At 50.5% G+C, this 22,867-nt stretch overlaps 3 long non-coding RNA genes across 3 annotated transcripts; all 3 read right to left on the minus strand.

Moving 5' to 3' along the window:
• Window positions 1-4,268: 4,268 nt before the first annotated feature.
• On the minus strand, window positions 4,269-22,698 carry LOC135243467 (uncharacterized). The gene is made up of 2 exons (XR_010326640.1): window positions 22,431-22,698; window positions 4,269-4,732 (listed from the first exon to the last, which is right to left on the minus strand). It is a non-coding gene; the product is annotated as an uncharacterized LOC135243467 (long non-coding RNA).
• Window positions 18,654-19,483, minus strand: LOC135244087 (uncharacterized). Its single transcript, XR_010326887.1, has 2 exons — window positions 19,382-19,483; window positions 18,654-19,088 (listed from the first exon to the last, which is right to left on the minus strand). It is a non-coding gene; the product is annotated as an uncharacterized LOC135244087 (long non-coding RNA).
• On the minus strand, window positions 20,462-21,845 carry LOC135243466 (uncharacterized). Its single transcript, XR_010326639.1, has 2 exons — window positions 21,767-21,845; window positions 20,462-21,117 (listed from the first exon to the last, which is right to left on the minus strand). It is a non-coding gene; the product is annotated as an uncharacterized LOC135243466 (long non-coding RNA).
• Window positions 22,699-22,867: the final 169 nt, after the last annotated feature.

The raw sequence follows: 22,867 nt of genomic DNA on the forward strand, positions 1-22,867 counted from the left end.
TGTCCGCTGATGACAACAGTAACTGGGTTTAATCCTCACAGTGTGCGCATACTAGCCTGGCAGGTTCTCCCGCTGAACGCGGTGAATGAAATTTAAACACGCCCCCACGAACACTGTAAGGCACCTGCCACAATAAAAAAACAATGGCATAACCCGTGTATCATCATATCACATTAGGATTGTTATGACTATGAATATGAACTTTGATTATTACTCCTACAGCTGCTGCTAATAATTATATCTGCATAACTAGCCTCATTGCCATCATAACATTGCCTGGACCTCTTTATTATTATTATTATTATTATTATTACTATTATTATTATTATTATAATTACTACTACTACTACTACTACTACTACTACTAATAATAATAATAATAATAATAAAGGGTGGCACAGTGGCGCAGTGGGTAACACTGTTCTCCCTGTGTCCGCATGGGTTTCCTCCAGGTACTCCAGTTTCCTCCCACAGTCCAAAGACATGCAGGTAGGCTAATTAGAGTCTAATTTGCCCCTAGGTATGAGTTTGGGAGTAAATGGTGTGTGCCCCCTGTGATGTACTGGCAAACTGTCCTGGGTATAATCCTGCCTCTCGCCAAATGCATGCTGGGATAGGCTCCAGCACCTCCTGCGACTCTGACCAGGGATAAGCGGGTATAGATAATGGATGGATAATAATAATAATAATAATAATAATAATAATAATAATAATAATAATAATAATAATAAATCATACTTAATACATTATACATAGTATGTTAAAGTTTGTAACTCGGATGTATTCACCAATATTGAGATTTTCATTTCCATTTCATTTCAGCATTGAAAATTTACTTGATTTTTTAAATAACATTCATCAGGATCTTCAGTAAATCATGACAGTAAACCATAGAGTGATTGTGGCCTCTCAGTCTGCCTCATAGTAAAGGAATCTGCCAGCTGATACTGTAGAGCAATTCAGAATGTTATAATAATAACGTAGGCTACAAATAGGCTTCCTGAAGCTAGCCACAGTAAGAAAATAATTTGGCAATATTAAAAGGTGCATGAATAAGAGTGCTGCTGCATCAGTCACAATTTAGCAAACGCTCTTATCCACAGGGACTAACAAAAATGCATACAAAGGGTCTAAGCAATGGTACACAGTTAGCTATAGGTGTCAGCGGTAGTAGCCCAATAGTTAGCCATTTACTGATCCAACCAACGGAACATGACCTGAGGTTATGTGGCACCTAACGCATGGCACTGACCCTTCAAACAGATCAGCCGCGATAACAGCTTCCCCAACAACTGAGCTGGAGGCATCAGCTGCCTCCATGCAGTGATTAAAATTAATAACTTAGTTACCAATATTACAGATATTACAGAGCACCATTACTATTCTGTACTTACCTGATTGATACCAACAGCTCGTTTCCTTAGATGTGTGGGACCCCAGGAGATGCTGTGCAGAGTTTCCTGCTGTGAGGTGCGGGCCTCTGTCTGACTGCAGGGAACCTCACCTCCTTTAATTACCAGTGGTGCTCTGGGACTGCGTGTGTCCGTGTGCTGCGCAGGCAGACTGCACCACTGATAGGATCGTTCAGGCTGCGCAGGCCGACTGCACCGCTGATAGGATCGTTCAGGCTGCGCAGGCGGACTGCACCGCTGATAGGATCATTCAGGCTTCTGGGACTGCGTGTGTCTGTGTGCTGCGCAGGCCGACTGCACCGCTGATAGGATCATTCAGGCTGCGCAGGCCGACTGCACCGCTGATAGGATCATTCAGGCTGCGCAGGCCGACTGCACCACTGATAGGATCATTCAGGCTGCGCAGGCCGACTGCACCGCTGATAGGATCGTTCAGGCTTCTGGGACTGCGTGTGTCTGAGTGCTGCGCAGGCCGACTGCACCACTGATAGGATCATTCAGGCTGCGCAGGCCGACTGCACCACTGATAGGATCATTCAGGCTGCGCAGGCCGACTGCACCGCTGATAGGATCGTTCAGGCTGCGCAGGCGGACTGCACCGCTGATAGGATCATTCAGGCTGCGCAGGCCGACTGCACCGCTAATAGGATCATTCAGGCTTCTGACGTTTCGCATTGCTGTCGGTCACGCATCGCTCCCAGCAATCCGCGGAATCCGAGAGTCACCTGACTCAGCTGGGAGGGGGCGAGATTCCAAAGGAGAAGAACGAAACAGGTGAGACCTTTCTGTCAGCAGAGGAAAGCGAGGGGTCTGAGTTTGCCTGGGGGGGTCAGAGTCTGTCTGGGGGGGGGGGGGGGTCTTTCTTTTGGGGCTCTGCCATCTGCTTCTGAATGAGCTGGTGACCCCCAGAAATTCCCTCTGACACCAGACACACAAACCCGGGCACAGAACAGCTGGAGGGGCACACAGAACAGCTGGAGGGGCACACAGAACAGCTGGAGGGGCACACAGAACAGCTGGAGCGGCAGCACACAGAACAGCTGGAGGGGCAGCACACAGAACAGCTGGAGGGGCAGCACACAGAACAGCACAGAACGAATGGGGGAATGAGAGAGTGTGTGTGCAGTATTTGCTGGAAAATGCGTTACATAAATGCAGTCCATTTACCATATATTAAAATATACTTTTCAATGTGTTACATTATATTTATTGCTATAGTGATGTCAATATATTTCTGTAATCTAGGACTGCTGGCAGGTGGGGTCTGGTCTTGGGCCTCAGACATTTGGGCAAGCAGCCCTATTTGACCAATGAACAGTGGCCATGCCCAGATGCTTGCTGGGTCATCTTCAGCTGTACAAAGCGATTAGAAGCGGATCTCAACAGGTAAAAAAAAAAAACAACCCAGATAAGAAGTTCAGGCCCTGATCTTCTGGTACTGCTTTCGCAACTTCAGGTGACGTTCCAGCCCAAACCCGCCCCTTCTGCAAGAGTAAAATGACGGTGCAAAAACAAAGACACCTCTGTACAGTTACGTGGGACATGATCTTACGCAACAGAAATGGCTGAACGATCGGGAAACCGATCAATCAGAGAGCCCTGAGAGGGGGCGGAGTCAGGACTGCTGCTTCGCTCTCGGTTCACATTCCGCACGCGCTGTCCTGCCTGCTTTGCGTTACAGAACATCCTCAGTTTCGGTGGCTGCTACGCGCGTGTTAGGAAAGCTAGATTTTGTGCTACAACGCTGACCCCTGCTGGTCAACACCGGGAACTGTAGTTACATTTAAAAAAGCATTTTAGTAAGGAAAACTGATTCAGACAGGAGATCATTTGTTTATCCGTCTTATTGTGAAAATGTGCCTGTGAACACTAACGGAGGTGAAAGTTGGCTGGGTCTGGCCGAACTGGAATTGTATTTGTTTAACAGTTTCTGTGAATCTGTGGTTTCAGAAGTACAGAGAACCTGAGGAATTGGCCTTGCCTCTCCCCAGGTAATGGAGCGTGAATAAAATAAACAAAGAGGTATTTTTTTAATTACCCAGTACAAGTGCTGCTAGAAATGCATATTAAATATTTAATAAAAATACATCTGAAATATTTTGTATTACTGTGTGATTGGCATGACCACTTTCGTCATTTAAAATACTTATTCGGTTACACAGAATAATAAACGTCAACATATATTGACACTGAATTTGGGACAGTTATATGGCCTTTTTTAGCTCAGCTTGTCTCTCAGCTTTGAGTGTAGAGGCCCGTGTCTCAGGCCCGTTTAATTTGAGCCGCATGTTGCATTTTAGGGTTCGGTCACACACCCATCACGCCTGAACACCGGGGGATAATTTTAATCAGAGCCATTCAAACGCATTAAACATCCACACCAAACATCCACATAGCTGTAGAAAATAAGTAATTGTACCTTACTGAACCAGTGTTCAGCAGTTGTCTACGATCATGAAATGCACTTTTTTTTGTACGTCGCTTTGGCGTCTGCCAAATGAATGTAATGTAATGTAATCCACACCATTCACATCAACTGCCTGAAACAGCCATACTGACAGTATGTGGACAGTCACACTATGCACAATGTTCCACATTCTGTTTGAAATGATCTTTTGGTCTTTAAGGCAGTGTGTGTGTGTGTGTGTGTGTGTGTGTCTGCCTGCATGTACAGACTGATCCACAGTATGGAGCCTGTAGGTAAGCTGACTTGCTTTGGATCTCAGTAGAAAAGTTGAATGTACAGGAATGATTACTGTAAGAATTTAAATGATAATAGTGCTTCACTATAATATAACTAGATTTGTTATCTCTCCCAGCTTCCATGACACCTGTCTATAACAATCCACAAGGTACAACTATCAACCAATCAAATTTATTTCCATGTACTATGCATCAAAGGTAAAATCCATAGTTAATGATCCGATTCTCTCAGTGGCCAGCAGAGGGCAGTGAGTTGCCAGTGCATACTGGTTCAGCTGGATTTGCATGCAGTTTCTGTTTTGGACTGCAACTGTCACACCTGCAACACTGCCAGCTGGAGCTTTCAGCCAATGAGGCCACCCTGCTCTCAGGCGCGGCTGTGAAGGTCTGTGCTGCTGACGGTCTGTGCTGCTGAATGTCTGTGCTGCTGACGGTCTGTAGTGCTGAAGGTCTGTGCTGCTGACGGTCTGTGGTGCTGAAGGTCTGTGCTGCTGACGGTCTGTGCTGCTGACGGTCTGTGGTGCTGACGGTCTGTGCTGCTGAAGGTCTGTAGTGCTGACGGTCTGTGCTGCTGAAGGTCTGTGCTGCTGTCCTGGGTCTTAACAGCAGCAGACACGCTTTGTGAGAGAAGCCAAAAGATGAAGGGGAATAGAAAAGGAAAATGTTGAAACGGTAACTTGGGGTTTTGAAGTTCAATACTGCACGTTTTTTTCCTTCTCTTTTTCTCCAAACAGATTCAAAATTTACCTTCTCCTTCTGCTCAGCTCCCGGGAGAAAGGGAATAATGAGGACAGAGAGAGAGAGAGGGAGGAGAGGAGAGTAGGAAAGGGAGGGAGCGGCAGCAACGAGGAGGGAGGAGCGGGCAGGGAGGGAGAGGAGAAGGAGGAGGGCAGGGAGAGGAGCAGGGCGGAGGAGGAGGGAGGTGAGGGAGGAGGGGAGGAGGGAGGAGGAGCGGAGGGGAGGAGGGAGGAGCAGGGGAGTGTGAGGTAGAGAGGGAGGAGTGTGAGGGAGAGGAGGGAGGAGAGGGAGCGGGGGAGGAGAGGAGGAGGGTGGGAGGGAGAGAGAGAGGCAGCGGGGAGAAGGAGGGAGGGACCGGGGGAGTGTGAGGTAGAGGGAGGGAGAGTGAGGAGAGAGAGAGGGGAGGGAGAGAGAGAGGCAGGGCGAGCAAGGGAGGGAGGGTGAGGGAGGGAGGGGGAGTGTGAGGTAGAGGGCGGGAGAAGAGAGGGAGGGGGGGGAGGTGAGGTGAGGAGGGAGAGTGAGGGAGGGAGGGAGGGAGAGGGAGGCAGCGGCCCGCTCTGATTTTAATTTCATAGCAGAGCGCTCCTGATTCATGGTGCTGTGGCCCCGCTGCTGACTCCTGTAATGACTCTCCATCAGGATGAAGAGCGGAGTGACACCTCTCATTATTCCCGCTGCTCGTTATCGGGCGGGGGGGGGGGCCGAGCTGCTTCTGAGAACATTAGGACATTGAGTGATAGCGGCTATTAATCACCCCCCCCACAAGCCCCCGTCTGGGTAAAGAGGGCAGTCCCACCTTTAAAACACATGAAGGTTTGTAAAGTAGTAACAGTTTCCAGGGCTTCTGTCAGTCAGCAGCGTGTCTGAGCTGAGCTGGGTTTCCCTCGGAAAGGGGTCGAGGGTCGGAGCTAGGGGGCAGATTCCCATCCCACAAAGCAGTGTGTTAGACGAGGACAGAGGAATCGAGGCAGTGTGTTAGATGAGGACAGAGGAATCGAGGCAGAGTGTTAGACGAGGACAGAGGAATCGAGGCAGAGTGTTAGATGAGGACAGAGGAATCGAGGCAGAGTGTTAGACGAGGACAGAGGAATCGAGGCAGAGTGTTAGATGAGGAAGGAGGAATCGAGGCAGTGTGTTAGATGAGGAAGGAGGAATCGAGGCAGAGTGTTAGACGAGGACAGAGGAATCGAGGCAGCGTGTTAGATGAGGACAGAGGAATCGGGGCAGAGTGTTAGACGAGGACAGAGGAATCGAGGCAGCGTGTTAGATGAGGACAGAGGAATCGGGCGTGTCACAGCATGACCCCAGGGTCCGCTCTCGCTCTCCCACCTCACCTCAACTACCTGGTCCTTCAGGGCCCAGTGCATCCCGCGCTTCCCGCTCATCCCACTAATCCCGCTCATCCCAGCCAGTTTCCTCAGAAATTCCCTTCTCCATCCCACCACTTAAGCTGGGTGCTCCCTCTGGCCTCCGCTCTCCTCCGGCACAGCTTTCCAGCGCTGCCCCAGCAGCCAGTGCTCCGCCTTCGGCACCACCCCCTCATGAATATTCATAAGCAGCCAGCAAATCAGAACGCTTCTGCTTTCAACAATGGTGGAGGCACAGAAAAAGGCAGAGGTAAAGGTGGAGGTGGAGACAGAGGTAGAGGTAGCGGTGGATGTGGAGGTGGGGTTTTCAGTGTTAGGCACACAGAGCTGAACACGTGCACTGTGTTATTCTCCCACCAACAGGCTCTCCCACAGAGGACTGAAGTAGGAGCAGAACACTGGGAGGAGGTGCTGCACTGCTGAGCTGTTTACCTGCTGCACTGAAGTTCCTCTTTTTAATGTCTGTGTGTGAGCCTGACTTGCAGAGACTCAGGGTGTCTGCAGTAAGGATGAAGAGTCCATGCAGGAAGCAGGGGTGTGAACACACCACAGAAACGCTACGTAGCTTCTGACCCTTGCCTCACTCGCCATCTCCATCTCCCACTCTCTCTCTCCCTCACACCCTCTCTCTCCCTCTCTCTCCCTCGCCCTCTCTCCCTCGCCCCCCCTCTCTCTCCCACCCTCTCTCTCTCTCTCCCACTCTCTCTCCCCATCATATTTCTCCATTATGACTGCAGTCAGATACCGCTGCTACTTCTGCTTTAGAAAGTTCTGCGCTATTTACCACGTCAGCTATCAATTACCGCCAGCGTCCTGAGAGCACTGCCGCAGAAATTAATTAGTCAAACGCGGCTGGGGGCCGCGCTCCACTGCTCCCGAAAAGGACAAACTGTCTCCATGGCGATGAGGATGAGTAAAGGTTCTATGCAAATTGGTGTCTAATTTGCAGCAAAACAAAGCAGGCCACGAAGCAGCATCCATCCCTCCTTTTAGGAGTGATTAACTGCAGGCTTTGGACCGGCATTATCTGCGTGCCAAGCGCTGCACGTGCGTGTGCCAGGTACAAGACACACAACCCCCCTCCCACCGCCAACCCCCCTTTCTGCTTATCATTACCCTTTAAGGCGTGAGATCACAAACATGTGCTTAGAATGTTCTTAACTGAACATTCCAGTGCTGATGTCACAATCACTGCTGGTAATTGAATGCAATGGAGTTCTAGAACACCAATGTAGAATTTTTTAAAACAAACATTCCTAGTCTTCAAAGGTTTAAAGGCCATGAAGCAGATAGATTAATAATAATAACTCAGCCACAGATTCTGCTCTTTTCTTCACACCTTAATATTCAGTAAAGCATTCGGTCTAATATTACAACAGTTGGTTTGGCAAAAAAAAAAAAGTATACAAGCCTCCAATAACAGTGAATTTGTGAACATGAGCGTCTCTTCAGATGTGATCTCAGTAGATGTGTGTTCACGCTAGCTGTACGCTTGTATAACATCAGTAAAAGTCTGGTTTCTAAACTCAATGTGTCCTTTCATAGGACAGAGGTGCATGCTGCTGAATCTCTGAGTCGGGTTCAGGAAAAGCCATGATCAAAACAGCTTCAGTTCCTCCCACAGAGTGCCCAGCGCTCAAGCTAACAGGACTACACACACACCAGTTTCATGATGGAAAGTAAGAGGTGCGATGAATAACCGTGATGATGCAGTGATAATGTGTTTCACAGTGTGTGATACAGTATACACACACAGGCCCTGGACAGACTCCACTGACCCTTAACAAATCAAACACGAGCAGAACTAATGAGACGGGTTCCCCTGAGCTCATGGTCATGTTTAATTCATCATTTCCTGAATTAAGCTTATTTCAGAATGTAGGCTACATATATTATTTATCACTGCACTGCTGGTACTACAGCAGCCTGGGGACTTGCTTCGGAAACAGGCCTTGCCGTTTTACTGCAGTTCATCAAGAAATTTCTCCACATTAAAACTGATTCATATCTGCAAAATACACAAATATATGTATTTTTTTATCATGCATTTTTCAGCATTTGTTTATCCAGAACGGTCTACTGATAACTCTTCTTTTTAGAAATAAGTTATTTTCTAAAATTGACAACTAGGGGGACGAAGGCGGGGAGGGAACGCGAGGGACTGCGCAGCCAGGCAACAGCACGGGGGATGATTAAGTCGCCAGATGCAGAGAGGCATTGTGGGAGTTGAAGCGGGGCGCGGGAGAGCCGTAACCAGCGGAGCGGCCCGCGCGGCTGCACCGGGGCCCCTCCGCGCTGATGAGGTCGGCCCCTCCGCCGCGCGCGTTTCTGAGGCCGCCCCGGTCGCTCGGCAACCCCTCGCCAATCAGCGCCCGCCTCCCTGCTGCGATAATTAAAGCGCGAAATGAGCTGAGCACAAACGACTCCGCCAGGAACAGAGGATCTCACTTCACACCTGAGCTCGCGATCGCACTTTATCACTTAAAGGGAAACGCCATCGAAAAATGCACCGTCCACACGATACCACAGGCTATACATCCCCGGCCAAAAGTGTTATAAATGTGTTTATACGTAAGGTTTGAATCACAATAGGCCATATTCTGTCAGAGGAATATGCTTTTGTGAGCCGTGATCAGAGTTGCATCATTCGAATAACCTCACCTAACTGAATAATTCTTTCTTAGCCCTTCAAGGTGTAAGATCACAAGTCTGTGATTGGAATGTTCTTAACCGCACATTCTGATGCTGATGTCACAATCACTACTGGTGACTGAGGGCAGTGGAGTTCTAGAACACTGGCTTGGAATTTTGAAAAAAAAATCCAAAAAACCTACTCTCAAAAATGTAAAATGTACAAAATGTTAAATTGTGACCCAACTGTGGATGACATTCAGATGAAGTATGATCAGTTACTCTATTCAGATGAAGTATGATCAGTTACTCTATTCAGATGAAGTATGATCAGTTACTCTATTCAGATGAAGTATGATCAGTTACTCTATGATCAGAGGAACAGAGGAAATTGGGCTCGATCAAACAAAGCCTCCCGCCCTTGTGCTCCAGGCAGGCTGGGAAAATGCACTGAAATGTCGGCGTGTGGCTAAACGAGCGCATCTCTCAAACCTCTGGGCGAGGCAGGGACACGGCGAACAACTCAGCAGCTTTCACTCTGCATTTCGATGGCATTTTATTGCTCCTGGCCACTCCACTATGGAGACTGGGGGGGGGGGGGGTGATGCAGCTGGAGGGGGGGTTTGGGGAGGGGCTCCACAATGGGTGGAGTGAACATGTTCAGTCACCAACCCAAGCGTAGTGTTTTTTTTGCAGGAAAGAAAAGATTTAATTGGTTCTTCAAGTCAGTGATCGACAGCATATGATTGCTCCTATCGTGACAGAGCTGATAAAGATTCACTCTCTCATCACAGGATGGGCGTATCCAGCACGGGGGACTAACATACTACCTCAGTAAAGCATTAGTATATTCTTATCATTCATTCTGAATGTTTGCTTAATTTCATGATCCCAGTATTTTATGGCACTTGTGTGTGATATTTTCCCCTGAAATGACCCTAAAAATCACTCTTTTATGCACTTGCACTTCATATTATATGGCAAATGTGTACTTTTATGAATGCAACACATTGCTACAAATCTTATGCTATGAGACTACCTTTGTACAATGACAATAAAGTTGAACTGAACTGAATTTGTCATCTCATTGCAAAAGATATGAAGCAATATGGTGGGGGAATTATTATTTTTTAAAGTATGTTTCTGTTGCTGTGTGGAGCACTACCCTGCTCTTGCAATCAGCTTGAGAAGGGAGCACAAAAAAAATTGTAGTTCAAAGCAGTTCAGCGGAAATATTTCTGCATTCATCTGTAAGCAATACAGCCTCAGGTCTTTGGAGTGCACTTCAGAGAATACTTCAGAGGAAAGGAGGACAAGGAGCAGAACAGCTGAGTGCTCACTGCCAGTGACGCAGTGGAGACCAAAGCATCTGAAGTGTGTTAAGTACTGCGCTCCATCGGATAGAGAACTGCTGCTGCTTCATTTCCAGCAAACAAACACACCAATGAACACAAACAAGTACACCAATGAACACAAACAAGTACACCAATGAACACAAACAAATACACCAATGAACACAAACAAGTACACCAATGAACACAAACAAACACACCAATGAACACAAACAAATACACCAATGAACACAAATACACCAATGAACACAAACAAATACACCAATGAACACAAACAAATACACCAATGAACACAAACAAGTATACCAATGAACACAAACACACCAATGAACACAAACAAATACACCAATGAACACAAACAAATACACCAATGAACACAAACAAACACACCAATGAACACAAACAAACACACCAATGAACACAAACAAACACACCAATGAACACAAACAAACATTTCACTAACGAACATTCATAACTGCCTCCACGTTCATAGTGATACACATCCATGCATAAGCTTATTAATAGGAACAACACAGATGACCTTATTCACTTATTAACAGTTAATCTCTGTAGAAAAAATATGCTAGGCATGCTATGCCCCGCCCCCCACCAGCACGCTATGCCCCGCCCCCACCAGCACAATATGCCCCGCCCCCCGCCAGCACGCTATGCCCCCACCCATCGTCCGATTCCAAATGTGACACCCCCCACTCACCACTGCCATCCCCTCAAACAACACTTAACCTCGCAATCAATCATTTTCACTCTGACCTTTGCAGAGGCGATATCGACAGCTTGCTGATCATTACCGAACGCATCGTTCTGGAGCGCTCAGTAAACATTCTCTGGTCATCCAAACTGTTCTTCTGTTTAGTGCTTTTCTTACTGCTTTTCTTCTGTCATTTTTAATGCAGTAACAGGTAGTGCTCTGTTACCTGGGTAAATTACCACAGGAATGGAGGGCCCAGGTATCTTAAACCCATGGCCTGAATTTCCATACTTCAGCGCTGGAGCACATACTTTTCATACTTCAGTGCTGGAGCACATACTTTCCATACTTCAGTGCTGGAGCACATACTTTCCATACTTCAGTGCTGGAGCACATACTTTCCATACTTCAGCGCTGGAGCACATACTTTCCATACTTCAGCGCTGGAGCACATACTTTCCATACTTCAGCGCTGGAGCACATACTTTCCATACTTCAGCGCTGGAGCACATACTTTCCATACTTCAGCGCTGGAGCACATACTTTCCAGGTCATCCCACCTGAGGGACGGCATCAATTAAAACGCTTCTGTCCCAAGCAGCCACAGCGCAGCTGTAAGAGATGCCCTCACTGCCCAAGCAGCCACATGGCAGCTGTAAGAGATGCCCTCACTGCCCAAGCAGCCACAGCGCAGCTTTAAGAGATGCCCTCACTGCCCAAGCAGCCACAGCGCAGCTTTAAGAGATGCCCTCACTGCCCAAGCAGCCACAGCGCAGCTGTAAGAGACGCCCTCACTGCCCAAGCAGCCACAGCGCAGCTGTAAGAGACGCCCTCACTGCCCAAGCAGCCACAGCGCAGCTGTAAGAGATGCCCTCACTGCCCAAGCAGCCACAACGCAGCTTTAAGAGACGCCCTCACTGCCCAAGCAGCCACAGCGCAGCTGTAAGAGATGCCCTCACTGCCCAAGCAGCCACAGCGCAGCTGTAAGAGACGCCCTCACTGCCCAAGCAGCCACACGGCAGCTTTAAGAGATGCCCTCACTGCCCAAGCAGCCACAGCGCAGCTGTAAGAGACGCCCTCACTGCCCAAGCAGCCACACGGCAGCTTTAAGAGATGCCCTCACTGCCCAAGCAGCCACAGCGCAGCTTTAAGAGATGCCCCCACTGCCCAAGCAGCCACACTGCAGCTTTTAGAGATGCCCTCACTGCCCAAGCAGCCACAGCGCAGCTTTAAGAGACGCCCTCACTGCTGGAGTATCTCATTCAGCTTACAGAGCAGAGATTGTTTTCCTGCATCGTTCCTTACTGAGATGACATTAATCTCTATGAAACAATGCGCAAGTATGTTGAATCAAATCCAACACACAGGGAGCATCTATATTATCAGTAGTTGAGGTAGTTCATTGGTCACTTCAGAAGGTGGCCAATCTGCACACTGTCAGCTGAAACTCACTTGTGAATCTTGCTTTACAAAAAATAAATAATTTAAAAAAAAATCTGAAGGTACACAGAACATAATATACATCTCTGCAGTTTTAAAAATTAAACCACTATGATGCCTTATTTTGTACATATCCAGATATATTTTATTGTGCTGCCCTCTTTTTCTGATCTTTTGAGATGTTACTGAGGTAGCTGGGCACTATAATATAACAGGAATGCTATGGCAAGGGACATAATCTTTTTTTTTTGGGTTAGGCTTTTAGGTCATATTTAAATGACTTAAATTTTGTATATCATGTGTATACCATAAAATGCCAGACATGCAGTGATATGGTTTGAACAATGATGGGTTCATACAGAAATGCTACTTAAAGCCACACACAGAAACATGCCTTATGAGAGGCCTCACTGGTCACTGATACACTGCTGTAAATCACTGCTCCAGCCAGGGAGTGAGCGCCAGGCCAGCCGCTGTATACAGGGCTCTGCATGGCCTTCCCAGCATGTCTCCCCATCCTGCTCTCTCTCTCTCTCTCTCTCTCTCTGCCTCTCTCTCTCTCCTTCAGTCACTTTCTCCGTTTGTTTCAGCTTGCAGGCGCTCAGCCTGGACATCGTCAGTTTGGACTTACAGGGCGAAAAAAGCAAGACCCTCTGTGTGAGAGAACGGCAAGAAAAGGAGGGAAGAAAGGGGGAGATAAAGGAGAGAGTGTTGCGGGGTGCAGCTGGAGACGTCCAGCTGTATTTGGGTCCCACAGGGTTGCCCTCAGGATGAAGGGGGGGTGCTGACCCCCATCAATCTCACTCAGGGCCCGCTTAATTACCCCACGGGGGGGCACCGACCATTCTGGGCCCCCCCGAGGACCCCCCCGAGGAGGGAAGAAAAGCGCCTTTGTGCCCGAGGAGGAGGGGGCTGGGGCAGGAGCACACTCCTCCGGCCTGCCGCACTGACCCCGTCCCGCCCCAGCAGGGGTATCGGGGGCAGGAGGGCAACTCGCCTGGGGCTACTGTTGGGCAATTATGAGAGAGAGAGAGAGAGAGGGAGGGGAAATGGGAGAGAGAGAGGAGGAAGAGATGGGGAGAGAGAGAGGAGGACGAGAGGGGAGAGAGCGAGGAGGGACAGAGAGTGGGAGAGAGAGAGGGAGAGAGAGGAGAGGGAGAAGAGGAGGGGAGAGAGAGGAGAGACGAGGAGGGACAGAGAGTGGGGAGAGAGAGAGAGAGGGAGGGACAGAGAGGGGGGAGAGGGAAGAGGGAGAGAGACGCGAGGACGAGAGTGGGGAGAGAGAGGAGAGGAGAGAGGGAGAGGGAGAGGAGAAAACAGGAGAGAGAGGGAGAGAGGGAAGCGAGGAGGGACGGAGTGGAGGAGAGGGAGAGAGAGGAGGAGGGACAGAGGGGGAGAGGGGGAGGAAGGGAGGGAGAGAGACAGAGAAAGGGGGGATGGAGGGACCAAGAGAGATTGAGGGTTAGTAGGAGAGATAGAAGGGTGGGAGGAAGAGAGAGAAGGGGGGAGAGGGACAGAGAAATACAGACACCATTCTTAGTATAAATGGTTATATGTTTAATATATTGCATACATTGTATGATATATTGTTTAATTGTGTAATATTGTATTGTGCTTTTGTTTTTCTGTACAGCATGTGGCAACACAAATGTATGTTTGCCATGCTAATAAAGCTCACTGAAACTGAACTGAAGAGGACAAAGAGTGAGTGAGTGAGAGAGAGAGCGAGCAATATATATATAGAGAGAATTTTTGCTTTGTCTTGATATGCTGGCCTGACTTTGTATAACGGAAAGCAGGAGAGCTAAAAATACAGAAAATTTATATGATGATCATGTTTATCCTTTACATGAGATGTCTATTTCACATATGCCATTTATTATTCAGACTACCTGTTATCCAGTTCTGCTGCGGCATTATTTGGCTCCACACTAGCCGTGGTCCTGCTTTGTCACGCTGTCGTGCATGTAGCTGCTAGCACATCGTGCTAATGAAACGCTGGTATTGTGAAATTGCGTTTGCATTTCTATTACGAGAATGGAGTGAGGTGGTGAAGAAGAAGAGAGAGGAAGGGGGAAGAGAAGAGAAAGCTAGATGATGTGGCCAAGAAATCATTTACAAATGAAACGCTGAGCCTTATAGCTGGAATAGCGGCTCCTCCTTGTAAATTTGATTTGCGGAGCATAACCGATTCAATTTGCTGATACATTTGCCCCGCTGAGCGAGGAAGCAGGGGGCGGGGGGGGGGGGGTGCAGTACCAAAATCAACAGCCCCCCCACTTCATCTGTGCTCTCACCCCAAACTGAGTAATGTAATAGAAGCCACTGTACTCCTTAACCTCCCCAGACTGCTCTCCTGTGCCTCTGTGTCGGTCCGTACAGTCACACTGCGTAACCCCGGTAACTGTGTCAGTCACACCGCGTAACCCCGGTAACTGTGTAAAAGGCGGCTCATGCAGCACCACACGTGTGCAGGGCTGGAATGGTTACACTCGTCCTTTAATACAAACCGATTTTTGCTGTACTTTGCCCGCTCCCCTTCTCTCTCTCTGCCCCCCCTTCTCTTCTCTCCCTCACTGTTGATCCCTCTCCTCTCCTCCCTCTCTCCTGTCCTCTTCTCTCGTCCTCCGCTCCTCTCTCTGTCCTCCTCCTCCGTCCCGTCTTGTCCTCTCCACTCCCTCTCTATGGTCTCTCGTCCTTCCATCCTCTTCTCTCTCTCTCTGTCCCTCTCTTTCTCTCTCTCTCTGTCCCTCTCTCTCTCTCTCTGTCCCTCCCTCTCGCTCTCTCTCTCTCTCTGTCTCTGTCCCTCCCTCTCTCTCTCTCTCTCTCCCTGTCTCTCATCATCTGTCAGATAATGTTTGCGATAGGCAGAGAATCTGTCCAATCACTGTCTGAGCTATCGATCAGAGCTGACAGGCGGGGGCTAAATGAAAAGCAGCCGGAGGATCTCCCATTGAAGGCCCCCGCGCTTTGTCTCCCTGTCCGACCACAAAAACAGACTGACAAGCTGGGGTTCTGAAACGAATCAGATCACCCCGTGGAACAGCCTCTTCCTCCTGATAATGAATAAATTCCCGTCCCCTCATTGGGCAGCTGGTCTAATATGCCCCCCCCCTCCTGTCCCTGCTCAATTTTAAAAGGCCCTCATCTGCTCGGCCTGGGCTCCCCACGGGGCCACGTTGGGCAGGTGTTTGGCTGCACGAGCCCAACGCAGCACAGGCTGCAGGGGCCTGGGCGTTGCCAAGGCAACCGGACCTGAGCCCCTGCTGTCAGAGCGCGGCTGTCAGTCATCTCCGTTAGCAACACCGCCAGCATACGGGCAGGGTTACCAGGGTTACATCACCCTCACCGGCTGCCTAGAGAGGGCTATATCCCCTACACTAACACACACACACACACACACACTCACACACTCAGAGACACACACACACACAAACACACACACACACTCAGAGACACACACACACTCACACATACACACACACACACACACTCACACGCTCAGAGACACACACACACACACTCACACAGACACACACACTCAGAGACACACACACACACACACACACTAACACACACAAACACACGCACACTCAGAGACACACACACAAACACACACACACTCAGAGACACACATAAACATACACACACACACACTCAGAGGCACACTCACTCAGAGACACAGACACACTCACACAGACACACACACACACACTCAGAGACACACACACAAACACACACACACTCAGAGACACACACAAACACACACACTCAGACACAGACACACTCACACATACACACACACACACACACACACACACACACACTCAGAGACACACACACACTCACACACACACTCAGAGACACACACACACTCACACAGACAGACACACACACACACTCAGAGACACATACACACTCACACAGACAGACACACACACACACACACTCACGGACTCACAGATACACATACACTCACTCTCTCACACACAGACACACACTAGGACACACACACACACACACTCAGAGACACACAAACACACACACACTCACACACATACACACACACACACACTCAGTCACAGACACACTCACACAGACACACACACACATAAATAAAAGCTTTGCCTCAGTGTTTGCTTTCCTCTCCTATTACAGGTCGACCTCTAATCAGGGCAGAAAAATGACTGCTGACCAAACATGGCCGCCGTGTTCCTGCCGGCCCTTTAAGCGCTCGCCTCGCTCTCGCGCGGAGTCTGACTGCGCCGCTGCACCCGAATGATGAACCGCCGTCATCCCCAGCAGCTGCTGCCCCACGCTGGGGGACAAACTGCTGCCGCTCACACAATACAACACACAGCAGGTCACCACGACAACAGCCCCCCCACTACTGCGGGTCTATTAATGAACTGAGAGCCTGTACCCTGCGCACTGAGAGCCTGTACCCTGCGCACTGAGAGCCTGTACCCTGAGCACTGAGAGCCTGCGCACTGAGAGCCTGTACCCTGCGCACTGAGAGCCTGTACCCTGCGCACTGAGAGCCTGTACCCTGCGCACTGAGAGCCTGTACCCTGCGCACTGAGAGCCTGTACCCTGCGCACTGAGAGCCTGTACCCTGCGCACTGAGAGCCTGTACCCTGCGCACTGAGAGCCTGTACCCTGCGCACTGAGAGCCTGTACCCTGTGCACTGAGAGTGTGTACCCTGCGCACTGAGAGCCTGTACCCTGCGCACTGAGAGCCTGTACCCTGAGCACTGAGAGCCTGTACCCTGCGCACTGAGAGCCTGTACCCTGAGCACTGAGAGCCTGCGTACTGAGAGCCTGTACCCTGCGCACTGAGAGCCTGTACCCTGCGCACTGACAGCCTGTACCCTGCGCACTGAGAGCCTGTACCCTGCGCACTGAGAGCCTGTACCCTGCGCACTGAGAGCCTGTACCCTGCGCACTGAGAGCCTGTACCCTGCGCACTGAGAGCCTGTACCCTGCGCACTGAGAGCCTGTACCCTGTGCACTGAGAGTGTGTACCCTGCGCACTGAGAGCCTGTACCCTGCGCACTGAGAGCCTGTACCCTGAGCACTGAGAGCCTGTACCCTGCGCACTGAGAGCCTGTACCCTGAGCACTGAGAGCCTGCGTACTGAGAGCCTGTACCCTGCGCACTGAGAGCCTGTACCCTGCGCACTGAGAGCCTGTACCCTGAGCACTGAGAGCCTGTACCCTGCGCACTGAGAGCCTGTACCCTGAGCACTGAGAGCCTGTACCCTGCGCACTGAGAGCCTGTACCCTGAGCACTGAGAGCCTGCGTACTGAGAGCCTGTACCCTGTGCACTGAGAGCCTGTACCCTGCGCACTGAGAGCCTGTACCCTGCGCACTGAGAGCCTGTACCCTGCGCACTGAGAGCCTGTACCCTGCGCACTGAGAGCGTGTACCCTGCGCACTGAGAGCCTGCGCACTGAGAGCCTGTACCCTGCGCACTGAGAGCGTGTACCCTGCGCACTGAGAGCCTGCGCACTGAGAGCCTGTACCCTGTGCACTAAGAGCCTGTACCCTGTGCACTGAGAGCCTGTACCCTGCGCACTGAGAGCCTGTACCCTGCGCACTGAGAGCCTGTACCCTGCGCACTGAGAGCCTGTACCCTGCGCACTGAGAGCGTGTACCCTGCGCACTGAGAGCCTGCGCACTGAGAGCCTGTACCCTGCGCACTGAGAGTGTGTACCCTGCGCACTGAGAGCCTGCGCACTGAGAGCCTGTACCCTGTGCACTGAGAGCCTGTACCCTGCGCACTGAGAGCCTGTACCCTGTGCACTGAGAGCCTGTACCCTGCGCACTGAGAGCCTGTACCCTGCGAACTGAGAGCCTGTACCCTGCACACTGAGAGCCTGTACCCTGCGCACTGAGAGCCTGTACCCTGCGCACCGAGAGCCTGTACCCTGCGCACTGAGAGCCTGTACCCTGAGCACTGAGAGTCAGTACCCTGCGCACTGAGAGCCTGAGCACTGAGAGCCTGTACCCTGAGCACTGAGAGTCTGTACCCTGCGCACTGAGAGCCTGTACCCTGCGCACTGAGAGTGTGTACCCTGTGCACTGAGAGCCTGTACCCTGTGCACTGAGAGTGTGTACCCTGCGCACTGAGGTACAGACGCTCAGCAGAGACAGAAGAGTAAAACAAGGTCCTGCACTCCAGAGTTACACGTATGAGTGCTACAGGGCCGATATCCCAGCATGCTCTCTGTCACATGGCCATGGCGAGGAGCTTATTGCGAAATGTCTACTTTTTATTAATAAATCTGCGGGTCGCTCGCTGTATTACCAAGTTATATCGCTTCTATCCAATAAGCCGATATTAAATCCGTAAGAAATTAAATTATATTTCACTACTGGGAAGAAATGGACAGGATTGCAGCGCATGATATGACCTTGCGAGAGCGGTCCCATCCCTGTCTCCAGGCCTCTCCTGGGTCTCTGTGTGTGGAGCACAGACACTGTTCTGGATGAAAGAATCTGGTGCAGGGGGGTCCAGTCTTATCCAAAAAGGGTCGGTGTGGGTTCAGGTTTCTGTTTTCGCCCAGCACTATGATGCCTGATTCAACTAATAAACCAATCACTGTCTCCAAACAAGACCTTGATCATTAGAACGGGGTGTCTTAGAGCTGGGGTAAAACAAAAACCAGATTTTACGAGTAAATCCCTCTTTCTGAAGAGCCCCAGTACATGGATTGGGTTTCAGCAGTAGTATCTGTTCAGTAGTGTATGTTTTTTGTAGTATATAATCAGTATATACTTTTGGAGGATGAGTGAGAGACCAGCCTGTGAGCTGCTGCTTGGCGGGGATTTCACTGACGCTTTTCTGGCCACTGATTGGCTTCAAACTGATTGGTTGGGCACTGATTGGCTGTGTACTGACTGGTTGTGCACTGATTGGTTGTGCACAGTCAGGTTGTGTTGAGATGGTGAGGTGCTCTTACAGTGAGGTCTGTGAGGGGCTGGTCCAGTGCACTAACTCCCTCTGCTTTCTTTCAGTGTGTGAACTTCAGTGTATTTCATGTGTATTGAAATTGCACAGCAAACCATTTCAGGCAGTTGATGAGAGCTTCTGAAGAATCATTATAAAGAAGCACGGACTCGCAGAACCTGCGCGTCGCACGTGACAGCCCACACCGTTTACAAACGACCGCCATTACTCCTTCACCAAAGCGAGGGACGGACGCTTCACGAGTCACAAACAACTGAAATAATGTAACGAAAAATGAAATGTAATTAGCTTCGTTCCGGGCGGCTGCCCTCCGGAGGCAGAGGGGAATTGTGGGAGCAATTAAGTTGAGATGTGAGAATTACCGCTGAAATTCCAGCAGGGTCAAAGGTCAGGGGGAGGGGGGGGCAAGGGGGCGGAGTCACTGTCCTCATGCTCAGTTTGAGCCGCGGCATGCGGAGGAAAGAGGGGTGTAAACAAAGGGCCGGGGGGGCTCCCTGAAACAGCCACCCCCGCCCCACACAGTCACAGGCTCCTAGTGAGCTCTGGGACAGGAGCACAGATCCACGGCGTCAGAGACGGTCTCAGCACACGCAGACCTCAGCCCAGACCGAACTCCGCCAAGCCCGCCGTCAGATCCACCCCAACACCCCCTCCAGACACGCCCGTCCTGCCACCCAAACAGCCACCCCCTCCAGACACGCCCGTCCTGCCACTCAAACCTGCCACCCCCTCCGGACACACCCGTCCTCCATTCAAACCTGCCACTCAAACAGCCAGCCCTGCGGCTGTGGGATCTGGGGGTTCTCTGGCACCAGAGTGCACCTCAGTCCACAGCGAGCGGAGGCAGGACACTCACTCTGTGAATGAGATGATGAGGCGTTTGCTGAAATATTCGGTGGAGTTGTAAAGGGGTGCAGGGACGCAGTGCGGGGGGGGGGGGAGTTCTGCTGACTCAGGTGTGAGAACGAGGCGGATTGCTGCAGGGGGAACCCCAAGGAGAAGTAAAACATAAAGAAGTCATCCCTCAAGAGCGAAGATCAGAGAAACTCTTTTTACTTTCAACGGCTGAGAGCAATCTCAGTGCCACGGAAGGATGAGAAAGAAAGGACGTGCTGGGCTGGGCAGCAGAAAACTGCACTTGTGAAAACCAAACCGCCATTTTAATTAGTAAGAACATGATTCAGTACAAAAAAGGAACGAAAGCTAGTTTAGTTCATGAGGACCACAAGGGCATAAGAACTAATGAGCTACACTGAAAACAGCTTAACCACCGGCCCCATCACTGCGCTACTAACACACATCATCTCTCACAAACACCCTTTCCTCTGATTTCACACGAAATAGACAAGTTCACTCCTCACTCAAAGACAACCCTTCAAATAATCAGGGCAGGGTTACGGGTTGGGGACGGGATGTTTTCGTCTACATTAGACTGAGCAGAAACTTGGCCCCGACAGAACTCCACCTGTCCGGTTTCTGAAACACGTCCGTTTCCCGCGGCGACGCACCTGGAATTCACGTTTGCACGGTTTCTCCAGGACAGTCCGCACAGCGTGGGCGTGGCGGGTCGCGGCTGCCGCCCTGCCGCTGCCAGAGGTCTGCGCCGGTTGTCGTGGCGATGCTCCGCCCCTGTGCGTGACTGCGTCCGCCCCCTCGGGCGCCGCGCCCTCCTCCGTCTTCACCAGGGGGTGTGGCCCCTTCCTCAGCCGCTTTGCCTCCTTCTGCAGCTTCTGCCGGATGTAGCCCTTAATCTTCGCGTCCGTCTTCCCGGGGAAGTAATGCTGCACTGCTCCTGCAGAGCCAATCAGAGGAGATAATGCTGCTGCACTGCTCCTGCAGAGCCAATCAGAGGAGATAATGCTGCTGCACTGCTCCTGCAGAGCCAATCAGAGGAGATAATGCTGCTGCACTGCTCCTGCAGAGCGAATCAGAGGAGATAATGCTGCTGCACTGCTCCTGTAGAGCCAATCAGAGGAGATAATGCTGCTGCGCTGCTGCTGTAGAGCCCATCAGAGGAGATAATGCTGCGCTACAGAGGAAAACTGCGCTAGTTTTATGGAAAGAGGCAGCTTTAGGGTTAAGAATAGGGGCATCATAACTGTGTAAGTGAGGAAGACTGCTAATGTTAGAATGGCACTGTTAGTGTTAAACAGGAAGTGTTAGTTTCATAGGGGCGATCAGTGCTTGTGTTCAGAGACAGAGCCAGTATTAACGTAAATAAGCGAGGCAGTGTCGGTACTGGACGGGGAGGGGATGTTCGAGTGAAATGGCGTTCACGACAGAGAGAGGGAAACCGTAAGTGATAGAGACTGAAACGGCTTCAGCGTCAGAGTTAGCGAGACAACAGGGACGCGTTGGCGGCTGCGGGTTCGGCTGCGTTGAGCAGAAACGCGTGCGTGCTCTTCAGCGCGGGCGGGAGCGGTGCATGAGGAGGCGCGTACTCAGGATGGCCTGCACCTCCTCGGTGGGCAGGGCGGGTTTGGGCCGCCCCCGCCTGCTGTACACGGCGCCGGAGATGGAAATAATAATAAAGAAATAAATAATAAATAAAAAAGAGGTTCAGAGGACTACGATTCGCCTTGTTTTTGAGAATGCGGCATAGGCCCAGAACAGCCATAACCATAACAGCCATAATAACCTAATAACCTAGTTTATTTTTACACAATACTGATAAGTTCATTTGTAGCAATTATTGGCCAATACCGTTATGACTGTGATAATGTGTAGCCCTACAGGTTTTATTACAGAGCTCAAAATTCATGCACACGCATCAGAAACACAAAGGCTCTTTGGGACTGCCTGCCTGATGTTTCTGCTCTCTGGTCTCTCTGAAACACGGGAATCGAACCCGGGCCTCTGAAAGGCCGCTGTCCAGATGGCTGTGTTCAATAAAAGCACTTAATCATCACATAACTCCAGGCTTTGTCTCCACTGAGCCTGTCAAACCTAATTACACTCACTGTGACAATTCAACTGCAAAAGTGGGTTACAGCAGATGAATTCTGATTGATTCATTGATTTACTGATCGCCATTAGAGCCCCTGCTCTCCGGCTGGACGCTGAGAGTCCCTATCAATGCTCTCCATGCCTACAGTCTGGCCTCACCTCCTGGAAGCCAGGATGCCCGTTCCTCTGGGGGGGTTTGTGGAGCTCTGGCGGGCTGTTTGGGGCGGGGCCATCCTGTTCCACCCACTGTCCATTCTGCACCACTGGTGCCAGATCGTGGCCTCCGACTGGCACGACGGGCATTCTGGGAGATGGAGTCCTGTCGGCTCCATCTGACCACAGCTGGGTCCTCTCTACCAGGGCCTCCAGGGTCTGGGCCAGTTTCCCACAAGCTGCGATCAAAGCGGGCACGTGAGCGTCCCCCGAAACGCGATAACTCCCTAACAGATTTTGGCTTATGTTAAGAAAACAAGAATGAGCTCTATTAGTTTTTTTTAACTGCTGGTAAATGAGCAGGCCCAAGACAAGCAGGCCCAAGACATTTATGAATACACCCATCTCACAGAATATGAGCCATGTGACCTGGAAGGGCCCTG

Source organism: Anguilla rostrata, chromosome 17 (genome assembly GCF_018555375.3).
Source record: "Anguilla rostrata isolate EN2019 chromosome 17, ASM1855537v3, whole genome shotgun sequence".
NCBI classification, from domain to species: Eukaryota; Metazoa; Chordata; class Actinopteri; order Anguilliformes; family Anguillidae; genus Anguilla; species Anguilla rostrata.